The sequence below is a fragment of the Phoenix dactylifera genome, chromosome 6 (assembly GCF_051530095.1).
Source record: "Phoenix dactylifera cultivar Ajwa chromosome 6, Ajwa_hap1_PhDact_Kaust_v1.1, whole genome shotgun sequence".
NCBI classification, from domain to species: domain Eukaryota; kingdom Viridiplantae; phylum Streptophyta; class Magnoliopsida; order Arecales; family Arecaceae; genus Phoenix; species Phoenix dactylifera.
The window spans coordinates 19,152,378-19,171,793 of NC_143195.1; the positions used below are offsets into that span (position 1 = coordinate 19,152,378).

The window sequence follows — 19,416 nt, forward strand, 5'->3', positions numbered from 1 at the left end:
CAAATCCCGGATGACCCCGCCTCTTCATCCCACGATGCAATCCAGCAAATCAGGCGTTCGTCCGAGGCGTCTTCAACGCATCCATGGCGCAATTCAAGTCTGCAGCACATCTCCGGCCATCCGGATTTCCTTCCACAGCCGAGGCGTCCCAGATCTCAGCTCCCAATCGCGACCAGATCAGCAGAGATCGTGCCGGCACGCCTCACGTCTCCAGCCAGCCACGCATCAGGCATCCACCTGCATCCCCGCCTCCTCACAGCTGCCGTTCCGAGCGAGATCAGAGATCAACGATCCACTCCTAGCAGTCAAAATCCCAGCATCTCCGCCTCTTCCTCCGCCGGTGATGCAGCTCGCAGCCGAGATCTAGCTCCGCCATCAACCGCGTGCGTTCCGAGCCGCATCAAGAGCCCAGCCTTCTTTCCGTGATCCCAGCCTCCTCCGCGTCCGGGCATCCCGTGATCTCACATCCGCATCTCCAGCGCGCTCTCAGTGGATCCATCAAGGGGGAGAATGGGTATAAAGAGGGTGGCCATCGGCTTGGAAAGGGGGGAGCTCGGTTGAGAAGAAAGAAAACAGGGGAGAACCCCTGTTTCGGTGAAGAAGAAGAAGCCACCAGCCGAGAGAAAGAAATAAAAAAAAAGAAGAGAGAGGGGAGGAAAGAGAAGAGTTTGTGTTATTCTGGGAAGAATGAGAGGTGAAGGCTTTCATTTGAAGATGGAAGGACATCCGGCCACCATGCGCGGCTGAACACCTAGTCTAGGGCTGGATGAAGCCCTAGCAATGTAACAGGGCATTGTAGTTCTTACTCTTTTAATCTTTTTGGAGTTTGTTTAAATTCTCATTCTCAATGAAAAATTATTTTATGATGTTTAAATCTTGAGCATGCCATTTACTATTCATGTTGCTAAAGTAGTCTAAGATGATCCATGCCTAGGAAGATGAGATGTGCTACACCCTAGATTAGCATACTTAGGTAGACACTTCATGCTATACCGAAGATGGATCTTCCTAAAACTCTTTATGCTTTTATTTTATAAGGCTTGTAGCCAAAATTGCATGCCTCTCCAAAAGATAAGATTAAGAACACAATCCTTGATGCAATGCTATGTGGTGGATTCCAAACCCTAGATCTATTTACTTTGATAAAATTTCAATCCGTACTCATAGTTTGATTTAGTTAAATCAAGTTAGCAAATCCTTCTTGTTGATTTATTTTTAAAAGAAAAATAACTTATTCTTCAATCCCTGTGGACCGACACCCGTAATCACTATCCTACAGGATACGTGCTATTGCGTGGTTTTATTTTCAAAATTGAAATAACCGATCAATTTTTGGCGCCGCTGCCGGGGATTGCTAGCATAGTTATTTTTCTTATTTAAAAAAAATTATTTAAAAATTAAAAAAAAATTAATTAAAAATTTTTTTTCTATTATTGTTATTTTTCTTCTTTTTCTCCCTTACCAATTTTTATTTATTTATTTATTTCTTTTATCAGGAATCGAGAAAGAAAAAAAATCTGGGATGATCAAAAGGAGAACTGCCGAAAAAGAAATGCTGTAGAGGTTTGCAAAAAAAAAAAAAAAAAAAAATCGCTGGAGAAATTCCCTTTGGTAACCTCTAAACTTTTCTTATTTAAATTAATTATTGGTTTGAAATTTTGTGGTGATTGTTTGATTTTAATTATAGCAAAATTGTGAATGCATGCTTGATACACATACACAAATCAATTTGCACATAGTAAGGGCAATCACCCCAACAAGATAAGAGCCGGATTTCATCACCGGACTCTTGCCCAATTTAGGTGAACTCAATCTCACATAGTGTCACTTTAATTAAAATCAATTAGACATTGGACCCTAGGGATATTCGAGCTCAATAGGACGAAGATCACCGAAAGTTGCACCAATTTCGCTCTGTGGCTTAGTTGATGTCTAGGCAAGCTTTGTCCCTATAAGGGAGACAGTTCATCTGTTCGAGGCAAGTGAGTTTTAAGTGGGACCTTTGCGAACGCATCGTGACCCCTCCACTTACCTGGGAGCTTACCTGGTCAACTCGGTTCATTAGACCGGATTGGAGGCTTAGGTGCCCTCTTCAAACCAGTTAAGAGCTGTCTAGTGGTTTCAGGACAAACACAAGGATTGATGTGTTTATCTTTTATTGCATGCTTGATTGATCAAGTACTAGTGTATGCAAGGTAGTCGTTCTAGAGTACGAAACCTATTACCTTTTGACCCTGAAATAGAACGAACCCTTAGGAACATTCGAGCTAAGATCAAAACATTAGGATCATCCCCACCTCTTAAGATGGCTGAAGAACAACCCAAACTCCTGAGGGAATATTTTACTCCCACTATTTACACTTCCCCATCTTGCATTCGATTTCCTGAGGTAGCAGCTGTACAATATGAAATAAAGTCTAGTGTGATCCAAATGCTTCCATCTTTTTATGGGCTCACCAATGAAGATCCATATAAACACCTAGACGAATTCCTTGAGATTTGCACCACTGTCAAGATTCAGAATTTCACTGATGATGCTCTGAAACTTAGATTATTCCCCTTCTCCCTTAAAGATAGAGCCAAGCAATGGTTGAATTCTTTAGAAGCCAACTCGATTCATTCCTAGGGTCAAATGCAACAAGAATTCTTAAAAAAATACTTTCCCATAGGAAGAACGAACCAGTTTAGACGTGCTATCACAAGCTTCTCCCAAACTAAGGGAGAAGAATTTCATGAAACTTGGGAGAGATTTCGGGACCTAATCCGTAAATGCCCACATCATCAAATACCTAAGTGGCAGCTAGTGCAATACTTCTATGACGGATTGACTGAACGAAACCGTCAGATGATTGATGCCGCATGTGGGGGGACATTCATGCTTCAAAATGAGCATGAAGTATGGAAATTATTTGAAAATCTAAATGAAAACTCCCTCCTCCACCATGCTTCATGTTCTCGTCAAGCACCCCCGAGTTCTCAAAGAAAAGGGATCATTTGTGAAATAAGTCATTCTATGGACCTGTCTAGCAAGGTAGATGCATTGTCCCATAAGATTGACCAACTGATGATAGGTGGGCATTACATGAACTCTTCCCAAGCACAAGTGTGTACTATTTGTTCTAGCCCATCCCACCCTATTCATGAGTGCCCTTCAGCGCCCCAATTTCTCCGAACTCGTGCAAGAACAAATCAATGCTGCTCAAACACTGCCTAGACCGGGTAATGACCCATTTTCCAATACATATAACCCGGGATGGCGAAATCATCCAAACTTTTCTTGGAAGCAGCAAGCTTCGAACACAGCCCAACCCTATTCCCAAAATTTTCAAAATCCTCAGAATTTTCAAACCCAACAAAATATTCATCCCTACCGTCCCTCGACTCAATTTCAACACACTTCTCCTCCACTCCAAAGAAACACAGCCTTTGAGGAGAAAGTGTTGAACGCCCTTCAAGGTTTGGAAACCATTACACAATTAGTGCACTCTCATACGCAATCAATCGCCAAGCTAGAATCCCAAATGGGTCAACTAGCTAATGCACTAAACAAGCGAGAGGAAGGAAAGCTTCCAAGCCAACCACTAAGTAATCCTAGGGGATAATACATGGCTCAAGAAAATCAACTAAATGCAATTCATCATGAACAAGCCAATGCTTTGACTACCCTAAGGAGTGGACGTGTAGTAGACAATAAGATTGGGGACGACAACAATAAGGAAGATGAAGAAGAGGATAGAAATGTGTCAAATGAAAAACCTTCTTCTTCTTCTTCACCTAGTCCACCTTCTGCCAAAACTCATATCCCAAAGGCCCCATATCCTGAAGCTCTTACTTCACCCTCTCCATTTGGCAAAAAGGGAACTTCATTAGAAGAGATGATGGAGGTCTTCAAACAAGTTAAAATTAACCTCCCACTCCTTGATGCCATCAGACAAGTTCCCTCCTATGCCAAATTTCTCAAAGACCTTTGTACACAAAAGCGAAAATCTAGGACACATGTGCCTAAAAAGGTCTTCCTAACTGAGCAAGTGAGTTCTATTCTCCAACACAACACCCCTCCAAAATTCAAAGATCCTGGTGCTCCCACCATCTCCTGTGTCTTAGGAAATAATTTCATTGATCGAGCACTCTTAGATCTAGGGGCAAGTGTCAACCTTTTACCTTATTCAGTTTATGAGAAACTTGGTTTAGGTGAGTTAAAACCAACCTCGGTATCCCTTCAATTGGCTGATCGATCTGTAAAAACACCACGTGGGATAATTGAAGATGTTCTTGTCAAGGTAGATAAATTCTATTTTCCAGTAGATTTCATTGTCCTTGATATGGAACATGAGCCCAATCCTAATAAACAAATCCCCGTGATCCTTGGGCGGCCCTTTTTAGCAACAGCCAATGCATGCATCAATTGTAGAACAGGGGTAATGAACATATCATTTGGGAACATGAAGGTAAAATTAAATGTGTTCAATGCGGCCGACCAACCCGCAAGGGAAATTGAGTGTTTTATGATAGACAAAATAGATGACCTCATAGAAGGAGATGCAAAAACTATCTCACTATGTCTGGCTGAAGACAATAAACTTAGCGCTTGTTGGGAGGCAACCCAATTCTCTTAGATTTCTTTAACATTGAGGACAATGTTAGGTTTAGGTTTGGGGGTATTTTTAAGTATTTTTTTCATTTTTTGTTTTGTTTGCATCTCTTGCATTCGTTTTCACTTCATAATGTCAGGTTTATCAAAAGAAATAAAAAAATAAAAAAATAAAAATATCTTTTTTAAAAAAAAATGTGTTCATTTTCATTTTTTATAAAATAATAATAATAATTAAAAAAAATTAATTAAATTTTTTTTTTGTTTTTTTTATAAAAAAAACCTCGTTTCTATACATTAATGCGAGAATGCTAAACACACAAGGTATATAAAATCTAAAAAGCCCAATGACTAGTCGGAAGTAATACAAATTTAAGTTCTTTTTATTAAGTCTCTCTTGGGGAGTTGTAAGCTAATTAATACTTTGGAATTTCACTACACACTGGCCGACTCTTCTAAGGTCTAGGCTCGACATTATGTTGAGAGTATGGTAGCAACCTTGGACCCTGATGAATCATACTTATCTAATCCAAAAAAAAAAAAAAAAACATCAATAAAAATGGATTTAGTCAGGAACATCGAAAAGGGCTACCTATTGTCAAAGATCAAGTGGGCTTGTGATGAGGACTCCGAGCATAAGTCCGTAGGGGAGTCTTGATGCCCGACACCTTATGCCAATTGGTGTGAGAGTTGTCGACTGATTGCTCGTTACACGGAGAAATCACCACAAGAGTAAAAGTGCACAATTTATATATCTTTTTTTTTAAAAAAAAAAGAAAAAAAAATGTTGTATTGACCGAAAAGACAATAGTGTGAAAGCCGTCGTTGTAAAAACTCGAGTAAACTAGAATATTACAGATAAAGCCCGTGAGGTACTAAAGTAAACATCCACAACTCTCGAAATCCTGCAGATAAGATGATTTTGAATCAGTGAGTAGGTCTTTTCGACCAATCCTTGGAAACTACTAGTATTAACAATATTTTGGAGATCCGAACCCTTAGCTTGTGTACGGTCCAGATTTCACCGAGCACTCCAGTATAAATAAGTCTTACAACTCCCTAAACGGAAACTTAATGACTTTAACTTAGATTGTATACTAATCTAGAATTTGGGCTGACTTAGTAAATAAAACCGTGTGTGCTTTGAAATTCTTATCATTTATGTATCTTAAATTAGATTTTAATTAAAAAAAAAGTTTTTTTTCTAGCTAGTATGCACTTGGAATTTGAAGTTTCATCAATCAAATTAAAAAAAAAAAAAAACAACAACAACAACAACAAATTAATCATAACAATAAATGATATTGAAGTTTGTGGGTATCTTCACTGGAAACCCTCACGAGACTATAACTCGTCCACTAGGGTAACCTAGGGGTTTAAAGCCTTGTTGCATATGGTAAATACAATCGCGATTCCTGCGAAAGTGAGTTAATTTCTCTTCTATTTTGCTCGAGGACTAGCAAAATGTAGGTTTGGGGGTGTGATAAGTGCTAATTAATGTACAAATTTATCTATTTTACATAGCACTTATTATTATTGTTATACACATATTTTAAATATTAACAGAAGAAAATATGTTTCCCCTCGTCATTTCATTTTAATAAATTATTAGCGGTAATTCAAGTTTGGTTTAATTTTCTATATCGATTTAGTTTAATGTGTGTGCAGGTCGAGTCACCCCATTCACGAATTAGTCCCAATCTGTTTCATGTGTGGATTACTTTCTTCCACATGTGCATAAAGCTATCCATTCCTTTGTCCACGTCATCTTTCCCGTGTGCACCAGGCTTCCCAACTTAGCAAAACAGAGCCCTCCCAACCTACCCGAGTGGACCCCAACCATCTCTCTAAAAAATAATAATAATAAAATTCACTCACGCCCGTATTCATCTTCCGCATCATTCTTCTCCTCTTCTCTTCCCCTGTTTCGGACCATCTCCCAGCTCAGCCGTATCCTTCCCTATCCTTCCCAGATTTTCTCCACTATCCAAGCCAATCCAAGCTTCCCAGATGAATCCTCATGCGATTCATCATCCCCCGTATCCAGCAAATCTCCCAGGCTCAAATCCACACGTTTTTCCTTTGCTTCAAAACAAAGCTCATCTCCCTCCCAGCCGGCCCCAATGCAGCACTGAAACAAGGGAGATTTCCAAATCGACCCAGCCTCCCGATTCTCGCCATCACCGTCCGCGTCTCCTCCGGATTCAAGATCCCAAATCTCGGATGACCCCGCCTCTTCATCCCGCGATGCAATCCAGCGAATCAGGCGTTCGTCTGAAGCGTCTTCAACGCATCCATGGCGCAATTCAAGTCTGCAGCACATCTCCGGCCATCCGGATTTCCTTCCACAGCCGAGGCGTCCCAGATCTCAGCTCCCAATCGCGACCAGATCAGCAGAGATCGTGCCGGCACGCCTCACGTCTCCAGCCAGCCACGCATCAGGCATCCACCTGCATCCCCGCCTCCTCACAGCTGCCGTTCCGAGCGAGATCCGAGATCAACGATCCACTCCTAGCAGTCAAAATCCCAGCATCTCCGCCTCTTCCTCCGCCGGTGATGCAGCTCGCAGCCGAGATCTAGCTCCGCCATCAACCGCGTGCATTCCGAGCCGCATCAAGAGCCCAGCCTTCTTTCCGTGATCCCAGCCTCCTCCGCGTCCGGGCATCCCGTGATCTCACATCCGCATCTCCAGCGCGCTCTCAGTGGATCCATCAAGGGGGAGAATGGGTATAAAGAGGGTGGCCGTCGGCTTGGAAAGGAGAGAGCTCAGTTGAGAAGAAAGAAAACAGGGGAGAACCCCTGTTTCGGTGAAGAAGAAGAAGCCACCAGCCGAGAGAAAGAAATAAAAAAAAAGAAGAGAGAGGGGAGGAAAGAGAAGAGTTTGTGTTATTCTGGGAAGAATGAGAGGTGAAGGCTTTCATTTGAAGATGGAAGGACATCCGGCCACCATGCGCGGCTGAACACCTAGTCTAGGGCTGGATGAAGCCCTAGCAATGTAACAGGGCATTGTAGTTCTTACTCTTTTAATCTTTTTGGAGTTTGTTTAAATTCTCATTCTCAATGAAAAATTATTTTATGATGTTTAAACCTTGAGCATGCCATTTACTATTCATGTTGCTAAAGTAGTCTAAGATGATCCATGCCTAGGAAGATGAGATGTGCTACACCCTAGATTAGCATACTTAGGTAGACACTTCATGCTATACCGAAGATGGATCTTCCTAAAACTCTTTATGCTTTTATTTTATAAGGCTTGTAGCCAAAATTGCATGCCTCTCCAAAAGATAAGATTAAGAACACAATCCTTGATGCAATGCTATGTGGTGGATTCCAAACCCTAGATCTATTTACTTTGATAAAATTTCAATCCGTACTCATAGTTTGATTTAGTTAAATCAAGTTAGCAAATCCTTCTTGTTGATTTATTTTTAAAAGAAAAATAACTTATTCTTCAATCCCTGTGGACCGACACCCGTAATCACTATCCTACAGGATACGTGCTATTGCGTGGTTTTATTTTCAAAATTGAAATAACCGATCAATTTTTGGCGCCGCTGCCGGGGATTGCTAGCATAGTTATTTTTCTTATTTAAAAAAAATTATTTAAAAATTAAAAAAAAATTAATTAAAATTTTTTTTTCTATTATTGTTATTTTTCTTCTTTTTCTCCCTTATCAATTTTTATTTATTTATTTATTTCTTTTATCAGGAATCGAGAAAGAAAAAAAATCTGGGATGATCAAAAGGAGAACTGCCGAAAAAGAAATGCTGTAGAGGTTTGCAAAAAAAAAAAAAAAAAAAAAAATCGCTGGAGAAATTCCCTTTGGTAACCTCTAAACTTTTCTTATTTAAATTAATTATTGGTTTGAAATTTTGTGGTGATTGTTTGATTTTAATTATAGCAAAATTGTGAATGCATGCTTGATACACATACACAAATCAATTTGCACATAGTAAGGGCAATCACCCCAACAAGATAAGAGCCGGATTTCATCACCGGACTCTTGCCCAATTTAGGTGAACTCAATCTCACATAGTGTCACTTTAATTAAAATCAATTAGACATTGGCCCCTAGGGATATTCGAGCTCAATAGGACGAAGATCACCGAAAGTTGCACCAATTTCGCTCTGTGGCTTAGTTGATGTCTAGGCAAGCTTTGTCCCTATAAGGGAGACAGTTCATCTGTTCGAGGCAAGTGAGTTTTAAGTGGGACCTTTGCGAACGCATCGTGACCCCTCCACTTACCTGGGAGCTTACCTGGTCAACTCGGTTCATTAGACCGGATTGGAGGCTTAGGTGCCCTCTTCAAACCAGTTAGGAGCTGTCTAGTGGTTTCAGGACAAACACAAGGATTGATGTGTTTATCTTTTATTGCATGCTTGATTGATCAAGTACTAGTGTATGCAAGGTAGTCGTTCTAGAGTACGAAACCTATTACCTTTTGACCCTGAAATAGAACGAACCCTTAGGAACATTCGAGCTAAGATCAAAACATTAGGATCATCCCCACCTCTTAAGATGGCTGAAGAACAACCCAAACTCCTGAGGAAATATTTTACTCCCACTATTTACACTTCCCCATCTTGCATTCGATTTCCTGAGGTAGCAGCTGTACAATATGAAATAAAGTCTAGTGTGATCCAAATGCTTCCATCTTTTTATGGGCTCACCAATGAAGATCCATATAAACACCTAGATGAATTCCTTGAGATTTGCACCACTGTCAAGATTCAGAATTTCACTGATGATGCTCTGAAACTTAGATTATTCCCCTTCTCCCTTAAAGATAGAGCCAAGCAATGGTTGAATTCTTTAGAAGCCAACTCGATTCATTCCTAGGGTCAAATGCAACAAGAATTCTTAAAAAAATACTTTCCCATAGGAAGAACGAACCAGTTTAGACGTGCTATCACAAGCTTCTCCCAAACTAAGGGAGAAGAATTTCATGAAACTTGGGAGAGATTTCGGGACCTAATCCGTAAATGCCCACATCATCAAATACCTAAGTGGCAGCTAGTGCAATACTTCTATGACGGATTGACTGAACGAAACCGTCAGATGATTGATGCCGCATGTGGGGGGACATTCATGCTTCAAAATGAGCATGAAGTATGGAAATTATTTGAAAATCTAAATGAAAACTCCCTCCTCCACCATGCTTCATGTTCTCGTCAAGCACCCCCGAGTTCTCAAAGAAAAGGGATCATTTGTGAAATAAGTCATTCTATGGACCTGTCTAGCAAGGTAGATGCATTATCCCATAAGATTGACCAACTGATGACAGGTGGGCATTACATGAACTCTTCCCAAGCACAAGTGTGTACTATTTGTTCTAGCCCATTCCACCCTATTCATGAGTGCCCTTCAGCGCCCCAATTTCTCCGAACTCGTGCAAGAACAAATCAATGCTGCTCAAACACTGCCTAGACCGGGTAATGACCCATTTTCCAATACATATAACCCGGGATGGCGAAATCATCCAAACTTTTCTTGGAAGCAGCAAGCTTCGAACACAGCCCAACCCTATTCCCAAAATTTTCAAAATCCTCAGAATTTTCAAACCCAACAAAATATTCATCCCTACCGTCCCTCGACTCAATTTCAACACACTTCTCCTCCACTCCAAAGAAACACAGCCTTTGAGGAGAAAGTGTTGAACGCCCTTCAAGGTTTGGAAACCATTACACAATTAGTGCACTCTCATACGCAATCAATCGCCAAGCTAGAATCCCAAATGGGTCAACTAGCTAATGCACTAAACAAGCGAGAGGAAGGAAAGCTTCCAAGCCAACCACTAAGTAATCCTAGGGGATAATACATGGCTCAAGAAAATCAACTAAATGCAATTCATCATGAACAAGCCAATGCTTTGACTACCCTAAGGAGTGGACGTGTAGTAGACAATAAGATTGGGGAGGACAACAATAAGGAAGATGAAGAAGAGGATAGAAATGTGTCAAATGAAAAACCTTCTTCTTCTTCTTCACCTAGTCCACCTTCTGCCAAAACTCATATCCCAAAGGCCCCATATCCTGAAGCTCTTACTTCACCCTCTCCATTTGGCAAAAAGGGAACTTCATTAGAAGAGATGATGGAGGTCTTCAAACAAGTTAAAATTAACCTCCCACTCCTTGATGCCATCAGACAAGTTCCCTCCTATGCCAAATTTCTCAAAGACCTTTGTACACAAAAGCGAAAATCTAGGACACATGTGCCTAAAAAGGTCTTCCTAACTGAGCAAGTGAGTTCTATTCTCCAACACAACACCCCTCCAAAATTCAAAGATCCTGGTGCTCCCACCATCTCCTGTGTCTTAGGAAATAATTTCATTGATCGAGCACTCTTAGATCTAGGGGCAAGTGTCAACCTTTTACCTTATTCAGTTTATGAGAAACTTGGTTTAGGTGAGTTAAAACCAACCTCGGTATCCCTTCAATTGGCTGATCGATCTGTAAAAACACCACGTGGGATAATTGAAGATGTTCTTGTCAAGGTAGATAAATTCTATTTTCCAGTAGATTTCATTGTCCTTGATATGGAACATGAGCCCAATCCTAATAAACAAATCCCCGTGATCCTTGGGCGGCCCTTTTTAGCAACAGCCAATGCATGCATCAATTGTAGAACAGGGGTAATGAACATATCATTTGGGAACATGAAGGTAAAATTAAATGTGTTCAATGCGGCCGACCAACCCGCAAGGGAAATTGAGTGTTTTATGATAGACAAAATAGATGACCTCATAGAAGGAGATGCAAAAACTATCTCACTATGTCTGGCTGAAGACAATAAACTTAGCGCTTGTTGGGAGGCAACCCAATTCTCTTAGATTTCTTTAACATTGAGGACAATGTTAGGTTTAGGTTTGGGGGTATTTTTAAGTATTTTTTTCATTTTTTGTTTTGTTTGCATCTCTTGCATTCGTTTTCACTTCATAATGTCAGGTTTATCAAAAGAAATAAAAAAATAAAAAAATAAAAATATCTTTTTTTAAAAAAAATGTGTTCATTTTCATTTTTTATAAAATAATAATAATAATTAAAAAAAATTAATTAAAAATTTTTTTTTGTTTTTTTATAAAAAAAACCTCATTTCTATACATTAATGCGAGAATGCTAAACACACAAGGTATATAAAATCTAAAAAGCCCAATGACTAGTCGGAAGTAATACAAATTTAAGTTCTTTTTATTAAGTCTCTCTTGGGGAGTTGTAAGCTAATTAATACTTTGGAATTTCACTACACACTGGCCGACTCTTCTAAGGTCTAGGCTCGACATTATGTTGAGAGTATGGTAGCAACCTTGGACCCTGATGAATCATACTTATCTAATCCAAAAAAAAAAAAAAACATCAATAAAAATGGATTTAGTCAGGAACATCGAAAAGGGCTACCTATTGTCAAAGATCAAGTGGGCTTGTGATGAGGACTCCGAGCATAAGTCCGTAGGGGAGTCTTGATGCCCGACACCTTATGCCAACTGGTGTGAGAGTTGTCGACTGATTGCTCGTTACACGGAGAAATCACCACAAGAGTAAAAGTGCACAATTTATATATCTTTTTTTAAAAAAAAAAGAAAAAAAAATGTTGTATTGACCGAAAAGACAATAGTGTGAAAGCCGTCGTTGTAAAAACTCGAGTAAACTAGAATATTACAGATAAAGCCCGTGAGGTACTAAAGTAAACATCCACAACTCTCGAAATCCTGCAGATAAGATGATTTTGAATCAGTGAGTAGGTCTTTTCGACCAATCCTTGGAAACTACTAGTATTAACAATATTTTGGAGATCCGAACCCTTAGCTTGTGTACGGTCCAGATTTCACCGAGCACTCCAGTATAAATAAGTCTTACAACTCCCTAAACGGAAACTTAATGACTTTAACTTAGATTGTATACTAATCTAGAATTTGGGCTGACTTAGTAAATAAAACCGTGTGTGCTTTGAAATTCTTATCATTTATGTATCTTAAATTAGATTTTAATTAAAAAAAAAGTTTTTTTTCTAGCTAGTATGCACTTGGAATTTGAAGTTTCATCAATCAAATTAAAAAAAAAAAAAAACAACAACAACAACAACAAATTAATCATAACAATAAATGATATTGAAGTTTGTGGGTATCTTCACTGGAAACCCTCACGAGACTATAACTCGTCCACTAGGGTAACCTAGGGGTTTAAAGCCTTGTTGCATATGGTAAATACAATCGCGATTCCTGCGAAAGTGAGTTAATTTCTCTTCTATTTTGCTCGAGGACTAGCAAAATGTAGGTTTGGGGGTGTGATAAGTGCTAATTAATGTACAAATTTATCTATTTTACATAGCACTTATTATTATTGTTATACACATATTTTAAATATTAACAGAAGAAAATATGTTTCCCCTCGTCATTTCATTTTAATAAATTATTAGCGGTAATTCAAGTTTGGTTTAATTTTCTATATCGATTTAGTTTAATGTGTGTGCAGGTCGAGTCACCCCATTCACGAATTAGTCCCAATCTGTTTCATGTGTGGATTACTTTCTTCCACATGTGCATAAAGCTATCCATTCCTTTGTCCACGTCATCTTTCCCGTGTGCACCAGGCTTCCCAACTTAGCAAAACAGAGCCCTCCCAACCTACCCGAGTGGACCCCAACCATCTCTCTAAAAAATAATAATAATAAAATTCACTCACGCCCGTATTCATCTTCCGCATCATTCTTCTCCTCTTCTCTTCCCCTGTTTCGGACCATCTCCCAGCTCAGCCGTATCCTTCCCTATCCTTCCCAGATTTTCTCCACTATCCAAGCCAATCCAAGCTTCCCAGATGAATCCTCATGCGATTCATCATCCCCCGTATCCAGCAAATCTCCCAGGCTCAAATCCACACGTTTTTCCTTTGCTTCAAAACAAAGCTCATCTCCCTCCCAGCCGGCCCCAATGCAGCACTGAAACAAGGGAGATTTCCAAATCGACCCAGCCTCCCGATTCTCGCCATCACCGTCCGCGTCTCCTCCGGATTCAAGATCCCAAATCTCGGATGACCCCGCCTCTTCATCCCGCGATGCAATCCAGCGAATCAGGCGTTCGTCTGAAGCGTCTTCAACGCATCCATGGCGCAATTCAAGTCTGCAGCACATCTCCGGCCATCCGGATTTCCTTCCACAGCCGAGGCGTCCCAGATCTCAGCTCCCAATCGCGACCAGATCAGCAGAGATCGTGCCGGCACGCCTCACGTCTCCAGCCAGCCACGCATCAGGCATCCACCTGCATCCCCGCCTCCTCACAGCTGCCGTTCCGAGCGAGATCCGAGATCAACGATCCACTCCTAGCAGTCAAAATCCCAGCATCTCCGCCTCTTCCTCCGCCGGTGATGCAGCTCGCAGCCGAGATCTAGCTCCGCCATCAACCGCGTGCGTTCCGAGCCGCATCAAGAGCCCAGCCTTCTTTCCGTGATCCCAGCCTCCTCCGCGTCCGGGCATCCCGTGATCTCACATCCGCATCTCCAGCGCGCTCTCAGTGGATCCATCAAGGGGGAGAATGGGTATAAAGAGGGTGGCCGTCGGCTTGGAAAGGAGAGAGCTCGGTTGAGAAGAAAGAAAACAGGGGAGAACCCCTGTTTCGGTGAAGAAGAAGAAGCCACCAGCCGAGAGAAAGAAATAAAAAAAAAGAAGAGAGAGGGGAGGAAAGAGAAGAGTTTGTGTTATTCTGGGAAGAATGAGAGGTGAAGGCTTTCATTTGAAGATGGAAGGACATCCGGCCACCATGCGCGGCTGAACACCTAGTCTAGGGCTGGATGAAGCCCTAGCAATGTAACAGGGCATTGTAGTTCTTACTCTTTTAATCTTTTTGGAGTTTGTTTAAATTCTCATTCTCAATGAAAAATTATTTTATGATGTTTAAACCTTGAGCATGCCATTTACTATTCATGTTGCTAAAGTAGTCTAAGATGATCCATGCCTAGGAAGATGAGATGTGCTACACCCTAGATTAGCATACTTAGGTAGACACTTCATGCTATACTGAAGATGGATCTTCCTAAAACTCTTTATGCTTTTATTTTATAAGGCTTGTAGCCAAAATTGCATGCCTCTCCAAAAGATAAGATTAAGAACACAATCCTTGATGCAATGCTATGTGGTGGATTCCAAACCCTAGATCTATTTACTTTGATAAAATTTCAATCCGTACTCATAGTTTGATTTAGTTAAATCAAGTTAGCAAATCCTTCTTGTTGATTTATTTTTAAAAGAAAAATAACTTATTCTTCAATCCCTGTGGACCGACACCCGTAATCACTATCCTACAGGATACGTGCTATTGCGTGGTTTTATTTTCAAAGTTGAAATAACCGATCAAACACTCAATTGGATTCATTAGTAAGCAAAAGATATACTCAAATGCTTTGAGCTCATCAAAATCAAATAGAATTTTAATCAATCACTCCACAAGTGCATTAGCTAGTTGCCCCATTTGGGATTCTAGCTTGGCGATTGATTGCATGCGAGAGTGCACCAATTGTGTAATGGTTTCCAAACCTTGAAGGGCATTCAACACTTTCTCCTCAAAAGCTGTGTTTCTTTGGGGTGGAGGAGGAGTGTGTTGAAATTGAGTCGAGGGACGGTAGGGATGAATATTTTGTGGGGTTTGAAAACTCTAAGGGTTTTGAAAATTTTGGAAGTAGGGTTGGGCAGTATTTGAAGCTTGCTGCTTCCAAGAAAAGTTTGGATGATTCCGCCATCCTGGGTTATATGTATTGGAAAATGGGTCATTACCCAGTCTGGGCTGTGTTTGAGCAGCATTGATGTGTTCTTGCACGAGTTCGATGAATTGGGGCACTGAGGGGCACTTATGAATAGGGTGGGATGGGTTAGAACAGATAGTACACACTTGTGCTTGGGAAGAGTTAATGAAATGTCCTCCTATCATCAATTGGTCAATCTTATGGGACAATGCATCTACCTTGCTAGACAGGTCCATAGAATGACTTATTTCAAAAATGGTCCCTTTTCTTTGAGAACTCGAGGGTGCTTGTATTAGAAGTATGCCCTAGAAGCCAATTTGGCTGACGCATTATTTTATTCTGGAACATAAATTTGTACTTGACCTAATTAAGTTGGGCATTTTTTTCATTCATGCTCTTATGTGTCCATGAATCGTCCAAGGAATTAATAAGATGATGACGCATATTATCAAGAGTTGAGAATTTGAGGCATGTGTCATTGGTGATTAATTCCTGAATTGCTCCTGATAGATGGATCATCACGAGGACAGTGATTGATCCGCTGAGATTAGTGCACATATTGCTTTCTTTGATGGACGAGTCTTGAGTCCACAGTGTAGGGACACTGGAGCAATTGTGCAAGTGATTGTTAGAGAACAAGGGTACTAAGCGTGACCAAGACAAGAAGTCACTTGGATGTCTATCCACTCGTCAGTGACTTGCTTGATGTTGCAGTAGTATGACTGGTCCTTTGACCTGCAGTGCTTCGGCTACTCACAGTGAGGTTATTGTAGTTTGACTGCACATATACATGGTCTCTAAACATATGGGTCCATGCAGTGTAGATTGGCTGCAGTAGGTTCACTGTAGGAGTAAGGTATGCACCTATATGGAATCTATCGACCTTGGTAGATAAGGAGAGATCCTATGTGATTTATGAGACTGAGTTCGTAAGACCTCGGCCGGGGCAGTAAGCACAGTGGAGAAAGAGTTTTCCACTCTCGAGCTTAAGTTGAATAAATCTTGACATATGACAGACGATGGGGTGTGACGAGTTGTCCATGACCTCCGTCCTGTAGGGATCTACGATAGAAGGACTGTATCATATGATAACTGCACCTAGAGGTTCATCATTCCATTCTGCTGGGTAGCCACTACATGCTGCTAGGTGTCACTGGTGGATGGTGAGACTTACAGGAAATATCTTGATGATCGATAAATCCTGATGAGTTGAGTTGGAACTGTTCCAACCCATTGAAAGATATTTTCAATGATATTGTGATAGAGATCGCAATATATCTTACTACTAGTCAGAATAGAATCTATGGGGTCACACACACTAGAGGTATTGACCGATCCGATGGTTGAAATGTGATTATGAATCACGAGTAATCAATTCGATTGATAATCAAATTGAAGAAGGAACAATGGGAATTGATTAATTGGACTTGGAACACGAATCCTACTTGGAGTAGGATTCCTAGAGTCTTAATTGGATTAAGACTGGGAATCCTACTTGGACTAGGACTGGGAGTCCTACTTGGAGTAGGATTCCTACAATCCTAATTAGATTAGGATTTTGAATTCAATTTGGATTCCTACTTAGAATAGGATTCCTAGAATTCCTAATTGGATTAGGACTTTGGATTCAAAGAAGAGTCCTAATTGGAATAGGACTAAAATTAAATAAATCCTAATTGGATTAGAATTTCTTAAGTCCCAATTAATTATTAATCTAATGACTCCTAATTAGATTAGGATTGAAGGGTTCAATTGAGTCATGATTCATTGAGTTCTAATTGGATTAGGACATTGCATGGATCAAACCCAAAATTAGTTCACCCTTGGACTAAGCCTAATTAGATTAGAGCTTAGCCACATTAGGGCCTCCCAATCCTTACTTAATGAGGATTAGGGTTAACCATGAGGGAGGGGCGCATCCTTGGTACGGCAACACAAGAGGGGCCGGCGCCCCTCTTGGAAAAAGATCAAGGGCTCCTAATTTGTAGGAGCCCTTCATGCCTTTAAAAGGAGAAGTGGGCGGCACCCTAGGGCATTCATTTGAAGCCCTCTCACTCTCCAACTTGTGGCCACCCTTTCTCCCCTTGGTTTTCAGCCGCAAGCAAGGTGAGAAGAAAAGAAAGCTTGGCGGCCATCTTCTTCCCTCCTCCTTGGTTCCAACGCAGGGAAAAGGAAGTATGCTGCAGGGGCTTTGATTCTTCTTCAAACTTCATCCTTCTTCTTTCTCCTCCCAAGCACAATCATGGGTTGATTCAAAGGGAGGACATCAGCCATCCAAAGTTGTCTCTGCAAGGGAGCTAGCACCCCGGGGAGACAAGGAAGCTTTAATCGGATCTCTACTTTGTGTGGATACCCGTAGAGGCCGGACGCGTGAACGGTTTCAAGCGAACCATCCTCCTAAACCACGAACTTCAGTTTGTGGTGATCATCTACCCGCACAAGGTGAAGATCTAATCTTCATAATAGTTTTAAAAGTTTTAATTCTAATCTATCTACGAACAGTTTTTAAACAACGTTCATAGGATGAACGATTGATCCCGCGCATGCCTCTTCCGTTGCCATCTGAAATTTTTTAAATAATTACCATGCTTAACGAGAAAGAAATAATTACCATCTGAAATTTTTTATATTTTCTATGGCATGGGCGGGTTCCCACCAGCTTAACGAAAACAGGAAGCATGGTGGAGGGAGTTTTCATTAAGATTTTCAAATAATTACCATGCTTCATGCTCATTTTGAAGCATGAATGTCCCCCCGCATGCGGCATCGATCATCTGACGATTTCGTTCAGTCAATCTATCATAGAAATATTGCACTAGCTGCCATTTAGGTATTTGATGATGTGGGCATTGACGGATTAGGTCCTAAAATCTCTTCCAAGTTTCATGAAATTCTTCTCCCTCGGTTTGGGAGAAGCTTGTAATGGCACGTCTAAACTGGTTCGTTCTTCCTATGGAAAAGTACTTTTTAAGAAATTCTTGTTGCATTTGATCCCAGGAATGAATCGAATTAGCTTCTAAAGAATTCAGCCATTGCTTGGCTCTAAGTTTTAAGGGAGAAGGGGAATAATCTAAGTTTTAGAGCATCATCAGTGAAATTCTGAATCTTGATAGTGGTGCAAATCTCAAGAAATTCATCTGGGTGTTTATATGGGTCTTCATTGGTGAGCCCATAAAAAGATGGGAGCATTTGGATCACACTAGACTTTATTTCATATTATACAGCTGCTACTTCAGGCAATCGAATGCAAGATGGAGAAGTGTAAATGGTGGGAGTAAAGTACTCCCTTAGGAGTTTGGGTTGTTCTTCAGCCATCTCAGGAGGTGAGGATGATTGTAATGTTCTGATCTCAGCTCGAATATTTCTAAGGGTCCGTTCTATTTCAGTATCAAAAGGTAATAGGCCACGTACTCTAGAACGACTCCCTTGCATACACTAGTACTTGATCAGTCAAGCATGCAATGAAAGAAAAACACATCAATCCTTGTTTTTGCCCTAAAATCGCTAGACAGCTTCTAACTGGTCTGAAGAGGGCACCTAAGCCTCCAATCCGGTCTAATGAACCGAGTTGACCAGGTAAGCTCCCAGGTAAGTGGAGGGGTCACGATGCGTTCGCAAAGGTCCCACTTAAAAATTACTTGCCTTGAATAGATGAACTGTATTTTTTAGGCAAAACTTTACAGCATTCTTTTTCCAGCTATTCTCCTTTTGATCATCCCAGATTTTTCCTTCGATTCCTGATCAAATAAGACCAAAAGAAAAATTAAAAAAAATTAGTAGAAGAGAAAAAGGAGATAAGAAAAGTAACAATAATAGAAAATAATAGGAAAAATAGATGTATATATATATATATTGAAAGTTTTTTTAATTAATTAATTATATAACTATGCTAGCAATCTCCGGCAACGACGCCAAAAATTGATCGGTTCTTTCAATTTTAAAAATAAACCACGCAATAGCACGTATCCTGTAGGATAGTGATTACGGGTGTCGGTCCACAGGGATTGAAGAATAAGTTATTTTTCTTTTAAAAATAAATCAAGAAGAAGGATTTGCTAACTTGATTTAACTAAATTAAACTATGAGTGCGAATTGA

At 40.5% G+C, this 19,416-nt stretch overlaps 3 non-coding genes across 3 annotated transcripts; 1 reads left to right on the top strand and 2 right to left on the bottom strand.

Annotated features, from left to right (window-relative positions):
* Nucleotides 1-2,681: 2,681 nt before the first annotated feature.
* On the bottom strand, nucleotides 2,682-2,787 carry LOC149753332 (small nucleolar RNA R71). Its single transcript, XR_016395803.1, has one exon. It is a non-coding gene; the product is annotated as a small nucleolar RNA R71 (small nucleolar RNA).
* A 6,700-nt stretch (nucleotides 2,788-9,487) lies between these two features.
* On the bottom strand, nucleotides 9,488-9,593 carry LOC149753333 (small nucleolar RNA R71). The gene has a single exon (XR_016395804.1). It is a non-coding gene; the product is annotated as a small nucleolar RNA R71 (small nucleolar RNA).
* An 8,559-nt stretch (nucleotides 9,594-18,152) lies between these two features.
* On the top strand, nucleotides 18,153-18,258 carry LOC149753334 (small nucleolar RNA R71). Its single transcript, XR_016395805.1, has one exon. It is a non-coding gene; the product is annotated as a small nucleolar RNA R71 (small nucleolar RNA).
* Nucleotides 18,259-19,416: the final 1,158 nt, after the last annotated feature.